This window comes from Oncorhynchus keta, chromosome 17 (genome assembly GCF_023373465.1).
Source record: "Oncorhynchus keta strain PuntledgeMale-10-30-2019 chromosome 17, Oket_V2, whole genome shotgun sequence".
Lineage (NCBI taxonomy): Eukaryota > Metazoa > Chordata > Actinopteri > Salmoniformes > Salmonidae > Oncorhynchus > Oncorhynchus keta.
Genome location: NC_068437.1, coordinates 2,107,897 through 2,121,786, shown reverse-complemented (window position 1 = coordinate 2,121,786; position 13,890 = coordinate 2,107,897).

The following is a 13,890-nucleotide window of genomic DNA, read 5'->3' as shown; positions in this document are numbered from 1 at the left end:
AAACAATAATTGCTCTCTGGCTTTTTGAATTGACATGTTTGTTGGACAGTAGACATACTTATTGTGATTTTTTTTTTAAATAAAAAAAATAATGTGGTGTAATGCAAGAATGAGAACTGACTGATGCGTGGAAAAGAGAGGTCAGATAGAGGGGTGATTCCTGACAAATGCAGAGGTGAGGGTTGAGAAGGAGGGGTGACACTTGACTAGTGCAAGGTTAACTTCTTCGAGATAGGGGGCGCTCTTTTAATTTTTGGATACAAAACGTTCCCGTTTTAAACAAGATATTTTGTCACGAAAAGATGCTCGACTATGCATGTAATTGACAGCTTTGGAAGGAAAAAACTCTGACGTTTCCAAAACTGCAAAGATATTATCTGTGAGTGCCCCAGAACTAATGCTACATCGAAACCAAGATGAAATTTCATTCAGGAAATGGTCCAGATTTTGAATGCCCTGTGTTCCAATGTCTCCTTATATGGCTGTGAATGCGCCAGGAATGAGCCTGCACTTTCTGTCATTTCCCCAAGGTGTCTGCAGCATTGTGACGTATTTGTAGGCATATCATTGGAAGATTGACCATAAGAGACTACATTTACCAGGTGTCCGCCCGGTGTCCTCCGTCGAAATTATTGCGTAATCTCCAGGTCCATGCGCGTTCCATTTTCTTCAGAGGAGAAAGTCAACTGCCACGAATGATTTATCATCGATAGATATGTGAAAAACACCTTGAGGATTGATTCTAAACAACGTTTGCCATGTTTCTGTCGATATTATGGAGTTAATTTGGAAAAAAGTTTGCGTTGTAATGACTTAATTTTCGGTTTTTTTCTTACCCAAACGTGATGAACAAAACGGAGCGATTTGTCCTACACAAATCATCTTTTTGGAAAAACTGAACATTTGCTATCTAGTCTCCTCATTGTAAACATCTGAAGTTCTTCAAAGGTAAATGATTTTATTTGAAAGCTTTTCTTGTTTTTGTGAAAATGTTGCATGCTGAATGCTAGGCTTAATGCTATGCTAGCTATTAATACTCTTACACAAATGCTTGTTTAGCTATGGTTCAAAAGCATATTTGGAAAATCTGAGATGACAGTGTTGTTAACAAAAGGCTAAGCTTGAGAGCAAATATATTTATTTCATTTCATTTGCGATTTTCATGAATAGTTAACGTTGCGTTATGGTAATGAGCTTGAGGCTATAAATAGGATCCCGGATACGGGATTGCTCGTCGCAACAGGTTAAAACTTGACTAGGTGAGGGGTGAAGTCTGAGGAGGAGGAATGATGAAGTCCCTAACTTGGTTTCCGTATATTACTGTCAATTTCACTTTGCACAAAGGTCAATACATCATCCAAGTCCGTCTGATTACTTCTTCTGAAAAGACAGAATCTCCGGCACAACCTCTTCAAGGTCATAACACTTTTATACGTGCAAGGATTTCCTTGTCACTACAGCTAATTCTAATGTTTAGTTTCACCAGGTCATTTAACTCAGGCATGTCAACGGTGGAGCAAAGCAACAGCCAAATGCTCTACTTTAATCTTCAAATATAACTGCAAATGTATTCTCCCAATTTCAACCTCATTCTAGAAATGTTGACTTTATTATTGTAACGTGTACGCTAATAATCAGGAAGCAAGTACAGGGAGTGAATTGAATAAATAAACTAACATGGAATAAATCGAGAACCGCAAGTAAGCGTACAGACATGAAACATAGAAACAGAATCAGTAATGCCTGAGGAAAAAACCAAAGGGAGTGACAGATATAGGGGAGGTAATCAGAAAGGTGATGGAGTCCAGGTCAGTCTCGTGAGGCGCAGGTGAGGGTAACAATGGTGGCAATTGTGCGTAATATTGAGTAAACTGGCAACAACGAGCGCCAGAGAGGGGGAGCGGGAGTAGACGTGACTAATTCTAGGAATTACGAGATTTTGAAAATCTAAGTACGTCACGTTTTTTTTCTTTCCTTGGCCTATTCTTAAGTAGTAGCAGGCACTCTCTCTCTCCAGTCTCAATTTTATCATATGCTCCTTTCAAGTCCCAATTTGTTGCAGTGTTTCCAGGACTGTTAAATGGCTAACAACTAATACTCCCCCTCACACCTACGGTGCTTCTAAAATGATTATTGATTTGATTTATTACTACCACTACGCTGCTGTTCATTGATCATTGATTGACATTACTATTAGTATCTACTGTAACTATTTATCCTGCTACTGGTCACTATTCCTCCTGTTCACATGTACAGTGCCTTCAGAACACATTTTGTTATGTTACAGCCTGAATTCAAAATGGATTTAAAAAATAATAATTCTCACCCATCTATACACAATGCCCCAAAACGACAAAGTGAACATATGTTTTTAGAAATGTTTGCAAATTCATTGAAAATTGAAATACATAAGTGCTTTGTTCTAAACAGGATTCATGTTTTGGAATATTTTATTGGTGCTCTTCATTGCGAGGCATAACATCTATGCTTGAAATTCACTACAGATTGAGGGACCTTACATATAATTGTATGTGTGAAGTACATAGATGGGTTAGTCATAAAAAATCCTGTTTACCACGAGGATTGAACATGGAATGTGTCTATGCAACTTAAATATAGCCTACCATCACCTAAATCAACCATTTTTTGTGTTTCGGCAGGTCTTATTAAGAAATATTATGATACTAAGAAAATGTATTTCAAAACAACAGAATAGCATACAGTATTTTAAGTTTAATTATGTTTCTGTGTTTAGTAGGCTATATGGCAATGTGCCATGCCAATTAAATCAACTAGATCATAAGTTTTTTTTAGCATGCTTATATTCCCCTTCCCTTATCACAGTCAATGCATATTTTATAGTAAGACTGTGATGGAATATAACAGAATATAGTAGAAATAATGTTTTTCCCAAACAAACTATTGTTGAGTATCTCGAATGCTCACTTGTGGAAAGTGGGTGACTGCAGTTAATATAAAAAATCACATATTATTAGAGTTATTTGGCAAATGTAGGTGCGTTAGAAAACTTTCCAGTGGTGTACAGGAATGAAAGCGTATGGACTGCAAAGTCACTTTGATTTTTAAATAACCATGTGCTACGTTCCCTGCATCTATCAATTACACATGCTGAGCTGTTCATCAGTCTCATTCACAAATGTACAATTTATAGGTAATAAATCAAATCAAATCCAATCCAATTTCATTTGTCACATACACATGGTTAGCAGGTGTTAATGTGAGTGTTGCGAAATGTTTGTGCTTCTAGTTCCGACAATGCAGTAATAACCAACGAGTAATCTAACCTAACAACTTCACAACAGCTACCTTATACACACAAGTGTAAAGGGATAAAGAATATGTACATAAAGAGATATGTGATGGTACAGAACGGCATAGGCAACATGCAGTAGATGGTATCGACTACAGTAATGTCATCACCCATAAGGTTATTGTCAATTTAATATTGTCTTTAGGTATCATCTATTATTATATTAACGAACAAAAATATAAATGCAACATGTTTCATGAGCTGAAATAAAAGATCCCAGAAAATGTGTTTGCATTGCTATTAGTGAGCATTTCTGCTTTGACAAGATAATCCATCCACCTGACAGGTGTGGAATATCAACAAGCTTATTAAAATTCATGATCATTACACAGGTGCAGCTTGTGCTGGGTACAATAAAAGGCCACTTTAATATGTGCCATTTTGTCACACAACATAATGCCACAGATGTCTCAAGTTTTGAGGGTGTGTGCAATTGGCATGCTGACTGCAGGAATGTCCACCAGAGCTGTTGCCAGAGAATTTAATGTTCATTTGTCTACCATAAACTGCCTCCAATGTAGTTTGAGAGAATTTGGCGGTACGTCCAATTGGCCTCACAACTGCAGCCCACGTGTAACCATGCCAGACCAGGACGTCCACTTCCAGCTTCTTCACCTGCAGGGTCATCTGAGACTAGTCACCTGGACAGCTGATGAAACTGAGGAGTATTTCCGTCCGTAATAAAGCCCTTTGTGGGGAAAGACTAATTCTGACCGGCTGGGCCTGGCTCCCAAGTGTGTGGGCCTGTGTCCTCCCAGGCCCACCCATGGCTGTTCCCCTGCCCTGCCAGGCCCACCCTTTGCTGCGCCCATTGCCTGTGATGTGAAATCCATAGAAAATGGCTTAAGGAATTTATTTCAATTGACTGATTTCCTTAACTGAGCTGTAACTCAGTAAAATTGTTGAAATTGTTGCATGTTGCGTTTATATTTTTGTTCAGCATATAAACGTGAAATTTGTTTTGATAGAGTTTAGGTGCAGTTTCAATGGGCCATTATCAGCTTGGCAGGCAACTGGCAGTGAAAGAGGGGACGGGGGAGGGGGAATTACCTGTCCTCCTAAAGCTGCTTATAATATATACCCCGATTATTGAGCACACAGATTTATACAAGGCAATGCGTAACGAGCAGGTAAAGTCAGAACCATGGCGAAATAATTAGGTCGAGGCTACACCTTGTTCTTTAGAATAGTTGGACATAAATAAAATCACATCAATCGTGTGAGATTAGGTAGACAGCATTTCACAACATCAGCAGGAGACACATCCACATCAATTTGATATTGCTTCTGTAGTCAAGCACAAGGAACTGAATCCTACTACTTCACAGGAGAAGCATGTGAACGTCAACATGTACTTTTTAAAAATCAAAATAGCGTTTTTTTTTTTAAATTACAAGCCTTGGTTTAGCCATGGAAAAAGGCAGGAACGTCCCGCTACCCATGATGGCTGAGATAATGGATGGGATGGACATGCCGGGAAATCAGTTTGCATTGGTCTGCCATGTAGCTTCTGTCTATAACATGAGCTGCTCAGTATGTGTTCATAGTCCTTCCTACCGTGCTGTTTTTGAAAGATATAATGTAAGTCATCGAGAGCTACAAATGTTTTGCTACTTTTCTCAACAACATTGATGTCCTGAATTTAGCAGGTGCTATCGACAGATCAGTTGGTTGAAGTTATGGACTACTTTCTGCACATGCCACAGTCAGTGTGAACCGGAGTGACTTGACATAAATGCTGGCCAAACAAGCTACAAACAAAACAAAGTGAAATGGTTCCAGTCTGCCCTGAAGCATTCACCCATGTATACGGGTAAGAGTCTTGCTACATCATTTTCAGATAAGTTTCACATTTTGGCAGAAAGTCGTTTTCATTGCAAGTTAAAGCGTACTGTTCGCTAGCTAGTTTGCTAGCTAAAGTTACGTGTATGATCCGTGTAGTAAAATTATTCTAAATATAAATTCATTTGCATTGCTAGTCATAGCCTAATATCAGCTAGCTAACATTGAACCTAGTTGGTTAGCTCTTTAGCTACCTGCAGATTCATACTGCATGACAATGTTTGTATCGGTTGTAGTATGAGTTATGCCAGGTTCATTGTTTAGCTTGCCAGCTAGCTAGCTAAATGTCTAAACAAAAGGCTCCACTTCACCAGATGATTACATGACCCATCCAGTTACCCAGGTGTGTCTGGGGGTGATTATTTCTAGCTGCTGTATTTCAGTAACATGTGTAGATGTCTAGAAAATATTGAGCCATCCACTTAGCTATTTGTGGTTGGGGCATGGTTATAGCATTTCCTTCACATTACCGATCAATTTAGATTAGTGTGTCGGGTAAGCGCCATCTAATAATTATCTGGACACTTTCTGTTTCTGATATTGCTACAATGCAAGTAACCATTTCATTGTACTGTTTACACCTTCTCTATCCTGTGCATGTGCCAAATACTGGGGTGGCAGGTAGCCTAGTGGTTAGAGCGTTGGTCAAATAACTGAAAGGTTGCAAGATCAAATCCCCAAGCTAACGAGGTAAAAGGCTGTCATTCTGCCCCTGAACAAGGCAGTTAACCCACTGTTCCTAGGCCATCATTGAACGGACTTTCCTAGTAAAATAAACATACAATTTATTTGATATAGTGTGTGTTTATCAGAGACAGTAATGTGAAGAACAACATGACCTGCGCCAATGTCAGATTCAGATATAGGCCAAGGACTAGATAGTGTATTTTTACCTGGAGATTTTTCCTTATTGTAGGCTACTCTTTTACTCTTGAAATCTTTGGTTGTTTACTAAACTACTCACTCTGTTCAGCACATGGCCTCATTTGAATCCTTAAAGAGAAGGGTAGGGTTAGGATTGAGAGGGTGTGAACGATGCTAAATGGGCCATTTTCTCAAAAGTGGGGTTACAAGCTTATCAATTTTCTAAGCAGAATTGATTTCCCATTGTTCCTCAACTGCAGTGTATGATATATAATTTTCTCGTCTCTACTTTAATTTCAATGTAAAAAACACCATTTCACATTTTTGCTACAACGGACTGATCGGTCGGTCACATGTATACAGGATCTTAATTTGAGCCAGTTTTCAACAACTGGAAAAAAATTCTGTAGCGTCAGTAAATATAAACTATTATGTGGATTATAATTCATGGATATTTTTTGTAGGGATTGATACATATTACATTCGGGCAAATCAAGTGGAAATGACAAAAAAAAATCTCATCAACAAATGAGTGATCAAATTAAGATCCTACATCTGTAACACACATTCAACCTAATCATCTGATATAGAATAGTTTACCTTAGCTTTCAGATGCCTTTCAAAAACAAGTTCCAGGAAAGGTCACTATATTCAGTCTATACTCACCAAAACTATTTGTCATGTTGTGGGGAAAAAAGTAATTAAAAGGCAATCATGAAACAATTGTCTTTCAACTCAAAAACAATTTGCCCATAAGACACAATTCAAATGTTTTATTTTTTTATTTTACCTTTATTTAACTAGGCAAGTCAGTTAAGAACAAATTATTATGTTCAATGACTGCCTAGGAACAGTGGGTTAACTGCCTGTTCAGGGGCAGAACGACAGATTTGTACCTTGTCAGCTCGGGGATTTGAACTGTGACACACCACCTTGATTCAGTTCTTTGTACAGTAGCTACATTTGAAATTGTGTTTTTTTACATTGGATAAATAATTCTGCTTTGAGAGTTAATAAACTTGAAACTCCACTTTTGAGAAAATGGCCCGTGAATATTTTGGTACATCTACTGGAGAGGTCTTCTTTGTCTACACCCATTCAGCATCATTAATTCTTCATCATCATTCTTAAGCCTAGCCCCATCCATCTCTATATGGATTCACGTGTGAAGCTATGTGCTAAACAGAATGAGTAAGGTAGTGTAGTTAAACAACCAAAAGTGGTGAAAGTAGTATTAAAAGGCACTTTATCTAGTCCTTGGCCTAGATCATAATCTGACTATGGTGTAGGTAATATTATTTTTCACATTAACCTCTCTGATAAACACACACTATATCAAATAAAATCTACGTTTATTTCTCATATGGACAGGATACAGAAGGTGTAAACGGTACAGTGAAATGGTTACTTGCATAGTGGAGTCTTTTGTTTAGACCCATAAACCCAACCTATACTACCATGCACCATGCATGAATCTGCACATAGCTAAAGCTAATGAACTCGGTTAAATATTAGCTAGCTAGCTAACATTAGGCTATAACTAGCAATGCAAATATCATTCTGAGATACAAATGATATTACTACACAGCTCATACACATTAACATTAGCTAGCGAGCCAGCTAATGTTAGCTAGCTAACAGCATGCCTTATCTTGCAATGAAAATGACTTTCTGACTAAACGTGAAATGTATCATATCTGAAAAAGTAGCTAGGCTCTGACCCATATACATGGATGAACGCTTCTCCCTCTCTGTCATCGATGCCATGGTTTCCCTTACTTTGAAGATGTAATACGGAGACAGATGTGTTATACAACAGTCTTCTGTGTTCTCTTTTCCCACTACATTTGCAGTCAAAAATAAATACTCTGCTTCCACCGGGCATTCCAATGATTTCAAAACACTGTTGATTGCCGTTTCTTCACTATTACAGTCAACAGAAAACTCTACAATATCTGTTTTCTAATTTTTTTAAACAAAAAATCTGGGATTTCCTCATGGTCCGATTGATTTTCAGAGTCAGAGAGTCAGCATGGCATGACCGTCCTCCAGAAAGTAGTCCATCACAACCTTTTCCCATTGATCTTTGTTGATAGCGCCTGTTAAATTCAGGGAAGCAATGATGAGAGCAGTATCAACACTTACACTTTTGCCGTTCTTCATGATACTATATATTTCAAGAAAGCTGTGATAGAAAGCCGTATCAACACATACTGCGCAGCTCATGTTATAGACAGAAGTATGCTACATGGCTGACCATTCAGAACTCATCTCTCAGCATGTCCCGCCCATCCATTATCTCTGCCAATCATGGCTAGCTGGAAGGTTCCTAATAATAATAATATAATAATAATAATATATGCCATTTAGCAGACGCTTTTATCCAAAGCGACTTACAGTCATGTGTGCATACATTCTACGTATGGGTGGTCCCGGGAATCGAACCCACTACCCTGGCGTTACAAGCGCCATGCTCTACCAACTGTGCTACAGAAGGACCATGGCTAAACCAGCTAGACTATGGGGCTAAACCAACAAGTGTATTTGTATTCACAGATGGCATACGCATTTGTTATTAACCCTTTAGACCCCAATAGAATTCTAGAATGCTGCTGTAGATTACCCATTTTCTCACACATTTCAAACAAACAGACAGCTCAAAAACAAAGAACAAATGACAATTACAAGTTAACTAAGTTTTAAAGAGCACAGACTCTTCTATATGACACCACATTCATTTAATTAGGAATAACACTAATTTTGTCTCCCATTGTGGAAAGACACTCACTATAAAACCTTTTTTATTAACACAACAAAAAAATCTGAACTTTCATGTGCCTTAATTTACCCTTACAAAAAAAGCTAGTTTTGAAACTGCAGTAAAAGGGAAGTAACTGCAGTCGACTGTGATATTTTGGACTCAGTAATTGCAGAATGATAACTATTTAAATTGACTAAATGACTCACTCAAAATGTACCAACTCTAATATATTATACTTATAAATATGATTTACATAAATAATACATAGAAAATACCAAGAGTGTGCAAAGCTGTCATCAAGGCAAAGGGTTGACGAATCTAAAATTCATTTTGTTTTGTTAACACTTTTTTGGGTTACTACATTATCCCATATGTGTTATTTCATAGTTTTGATGTCGTCACTATTATTCTACAATGTAGAAAATAGTAAAATAATAAAGAAAACCCCCATGAATGAGTAGGTGTATAAGGGCACAGGGTGAGACCCAGATGCAGAGACTGGAGGCAGATGGTTCAAGTCTCTGATAATTATTCTAATCTAAGGGGCAGGCAAGAGAATGGTCGTGGACAGGCAAAATATCATAAACTAGGTCAGAGTCCAGGAGGTACAGAGTGTCAGGCAGGCTTGAGGTCAGGACAGGCAGAATGGTCAGGCAAGCGGGTTCAGAGTCAAGGAAGGCAAGGGTCAAAACCGGGAGAACTAGCAAAACAGCGATAAGGGAAAAAGCTGGAGCACAGAAAAAACACGTTGGTTGACTTGACAAGACAAGACGAACTGGCAACAGACAAAGAGGGAACACAGCAATAAGTATCCAGGGACTAATGGGGAAAACAGGTGACACCTGGAGGTGGGGTGGAGACAATCACAACGACAGTTGAAACAGATCAGGGTGTGTCAACTTTTGACTGTACAATATTCAAAAATGTCTTAAAAGTTTGACTAGAGGACAATATTGGATTGGCAAAGAGTCTTACTTCTTTTACAATGTAGAAATGAAAACAACAATTTCAAAATGTCGATAACCTCTCCCAATGCAATTTAGTAGAGACCACAGGCCTGACACAAAAAGGTGTAAATAGACGTTTTACAACTAATTTTGTGAATGCAAAAAGTATCAGATAGAGAAATATTAAGATAAACACAACAACTGTTCAGAGACTCTTTTATTTTAAAACATACACAACTTGTCTATTTGTAGATTTGTAGTAAAAATATGTCACACCGTCACCCCAGTCTTGCGTTTAGCCTACAACATGTCATGGAAAGCATGGCCCCATTCTACAGTGGTGCAAAATGTACAAAAAATAATACTGACAACAATTCAGTAAATGCAATAAGTATTAGATAGAGACAGATAAAGAGAGAAAGTAAAAAACAGCCTACAACATGTCATGGAACTTCTGGAAACACGGCCCCATCCTGCAAAGTGGCACAGAACACCTAGAGCACCCAAAGGAGGTTTCTACACATCGCCCACTCTTTGCCCTGCGTTCACTCCGGATGCACACCACACACCCTCCAACATTATGGCAACCCCCTGAGCTGGTCGAGGTGGTCAACCTCGCCCATTTTCTTGTTGTAATCCAGGACCAGCTCTGAAATAGACGGTATGATTTTGTTCTGCCTGTATTTTGAAACTGGTTTTAGGGTCTTTTCCTGAGCTGTTAGAACATAGAATGTACACATCTGTGTGCACACTGAAAGCGAGGAGTCACAGAGAGACCATATTTTTATCCCCCACTTTACTGTTTTTGGGGGCATATACTGCTTCCACAGTAGTTTACAGTAAAATTGGTGTTGGTGTTAAACACCAGATCAGAAAAGAACAGACTACTACCATTTTCAAAAACAATTTTCAAAAACTGCCAATGTCACTTAAGGCCCAGGCTGTGTGGTTCAAGGGTGAATGGTGAGACTTGGGGCAGATGCACTCCATAGAAACGTAGGCTGGGCTATTGCCCCTATAGATACCCTTCTCTGGTGTTCTCTTCCTCCTCCTCTAATTCCTCTTCCTCTATTCTTCTTCCTCCACTCCCCTCTCCTTCCACTCCTCCCTCCTCTTCACTCTCCTCTTCCTCTCTCTCTCCCTCCTCTTCACTCTCCTCTTCCTCTCCCTTTCCACTCCCCTCTCCCTCCTCTTCCTCCTCGCTCCAAATCTCTATCCCTTCAATAATCTCCAACTTTTCCTCCTTCCTGCCTTCTGGTGCTGAACACTTATTCTCCCATATACAACTCTTTCTCACTGCTGTCACGGACCTAGAGGAACAGAGTAACAGACTGAGAGAGAGCGCGAGAGTTTGAGAGAAGCGGAGAAACAAATAGGATACAATTGTGGTCAGGAACAGCATCTCTCTCTCCCTCTCCCACTGTCTCTCTCTTCCTTCCTCTCTCTTTTTTTTCTCAACCATACACATGCTTGCTTCCTAATAATCACCTTTTTGGGGTTTCCATAATATATTGTGTGGTACAGTTAGATGCCTTACTTTCCACTCACTCACTCACTCACTCACTCACTCACTCACTCACTCACTCACTCACTCAATCACACACACACACACACACACACACACACACACACACACACACACACACACACACACACACACACACACACACACACACACACACACACAAAGCAAACAGTATAATCACAATGCTATACAACAATTTCAATCAATCAATCACATTTATTTCATGAAGCCATTAGAGGCCAGGATAGAGCAAACAAAATGTCATTCATGAATATGTTCATGGATGACCAGCAGCGTTAGATTATAACCGTAGACTATATGGGATAAACACACTTCAAAGCCCATGGCCAGATGATTAATTGGGCATCGTTAGCAAGTTATCTTTGTAGAAAATAAGAATTTGTTCTTAACTGACTTGCCTAGTTAAATAACGGTACAAGTTTTACAAATAAAAAAGCGAGGGAGTGAGATGATCAAGTGACAGCGCTGCTGTTGCCTCCAGTCAACTCTTGTTTTCTTGCCCGACAAACTAACTACAGAGTTTGCAAATGTTAGCTGATTAGTGACAAATCTTGGACAGTTTCCAAATAAATAGCATCGGTAGAAACAGGACAAAACAAGCAACTTGTTAGCTGGCTATGCAAACAAATATCACTGCAACTCAATACCATACGAGCTCCACAACACGGGCTTCTACCATAACATGACAGCTAAGATGTTAAATTACCTAGAACACATGACAAACCATAACCTAAGCCAAACAGATAAACAAAACGTACTCTAATCTCTATTTTGTCAGCTAGTTAGATGGCTGTCTGCATGGCTAGCAAGTGAAAGTGACAGCTAAGGTTGACACTTCGCAAGAGCAGCCCAAATTCAGTGTCACACAACATTTCTGGCCTGGCAGACTAAAGCAAGCAGCTTGGGCAGTTTACATATGAATTACATCAGTAGAAACAAGACTAAACAACCAACTAGTTAGCTGACTGTGTACAGCTAAATACTGCAACTATTTCCATGACAGGATTGGCTCATCTGAGAGCTATTCCCCAAGTTTCACAGCTTCAAACTGTTTATTTATTTCACTCACCATGACATCATTATCGCTTTCTATGTGCAAGGACGGGTCCGAATCCCTATCAAGTAAATTTTGCGGTATTGACACAGATATTATTGTTAGAAAAGGCGCAATAGTAATTTTTTAAAAGGCAGTCAACGGCCGCTATGGGTTCTACCTTTACGAAAAAAGATTGTAGTCAGAGTGCAGTATAACTGCAGTACACTGCAGTATAACTGCAATTAGAGTGCAGTACAACTGCAATATGCTGCAAATATTGCATCCAAAATAACATCGTTTTTTTTATTGCAGTAATTTTGCAGTGTAACTGCAGTTAGAGTCCAGTTATTCTGCAATTACATATCCAATTACATATGCCTAGCTTCCTGGAATGGGTCTCAAATTATTACTCTTCGCACTGGCACATTTTTTATTTAATATTTTTCTTTTGTTATTCAATTATTTCAATTATATGCTTACTATAAAATAGATGTGTGATAAGGGCATGGGAATATAAGAGCATATTTTCTGATAAATTAACAAACATAGCCATAATCACTATAAAATAGGCTACATTAAACTCAGCATTTATTTTGTTTTCAGATACAGTATTTAGTTTCCTAATGTTTCTTAAGACCTGGTTAAACTAAACAATGGATTATTTCTCCGAGAGTAGCCTACATATTAAATGGCTTTATTTGACTGTTTAAAATGCAAAGAATAGGTGTAATTGGCTGCTTCTTGTGGCCTACCTTATGTCCCTGAGGTGTAATAAATAAATAGGCTACACTCTTAGAAAAAAGGGCTCCAAGAGGGTTTTTTGTGAAGGGACAGTAGAATGCCAAGCTGTCATCAAGGCAAAGGGTGGCTTTTTAATTTAACATTTCTTTAACTTTTATTTAACTAGGCAAGCCAGTTAAGAACAAAATCTTATTTACAATGACGGCTACTTTGGAGAATCTCAAATATAAAAAATATTTAGATTTGTTTAACACTTTTTTGGTTGCTACATGATTCCATATGTGTTATTTCATCGTTTTGATGTCTTCACTATTACTGCACAACGTAGAAAATAGTAAAAAATAAAGAAAAGCCCTGGAATGAGTAGGTGTGTCCAAACTTTTGACTGTGTCCATACTTTTGACTTATGTCAAGCACAAAACCACACGCAAACAAACACATTCTCTTTCTCTGGGACACACAGACAGTATACTTTAGGGAATGGCAGTGTACCCCTCGTTCTCCAGTATGAGGAAATCATCATGCAATGACCCAGTGACCACATTTGAAACCGCTTGTCTCTTTGTTGTGATTATGTATGGCGTAACCACATGGTTTCCCATGGGCCTATCCAGCCTGTCCAACACACATTGTCCCATCCACTCACTTCTGTCTGTGTCATGTGTTTGCATGACACACTTTCTTGGACACCCCCCTCCCCCAATACACATACAGTCATTTTATTTTCTAACCTTTCTCTGACCTTTGACTAATTGATGCAATTGTACTAAACTGATGCAGTTAGTACAACAAAGTGGTGGGGACAGATACAGATACAGGTAA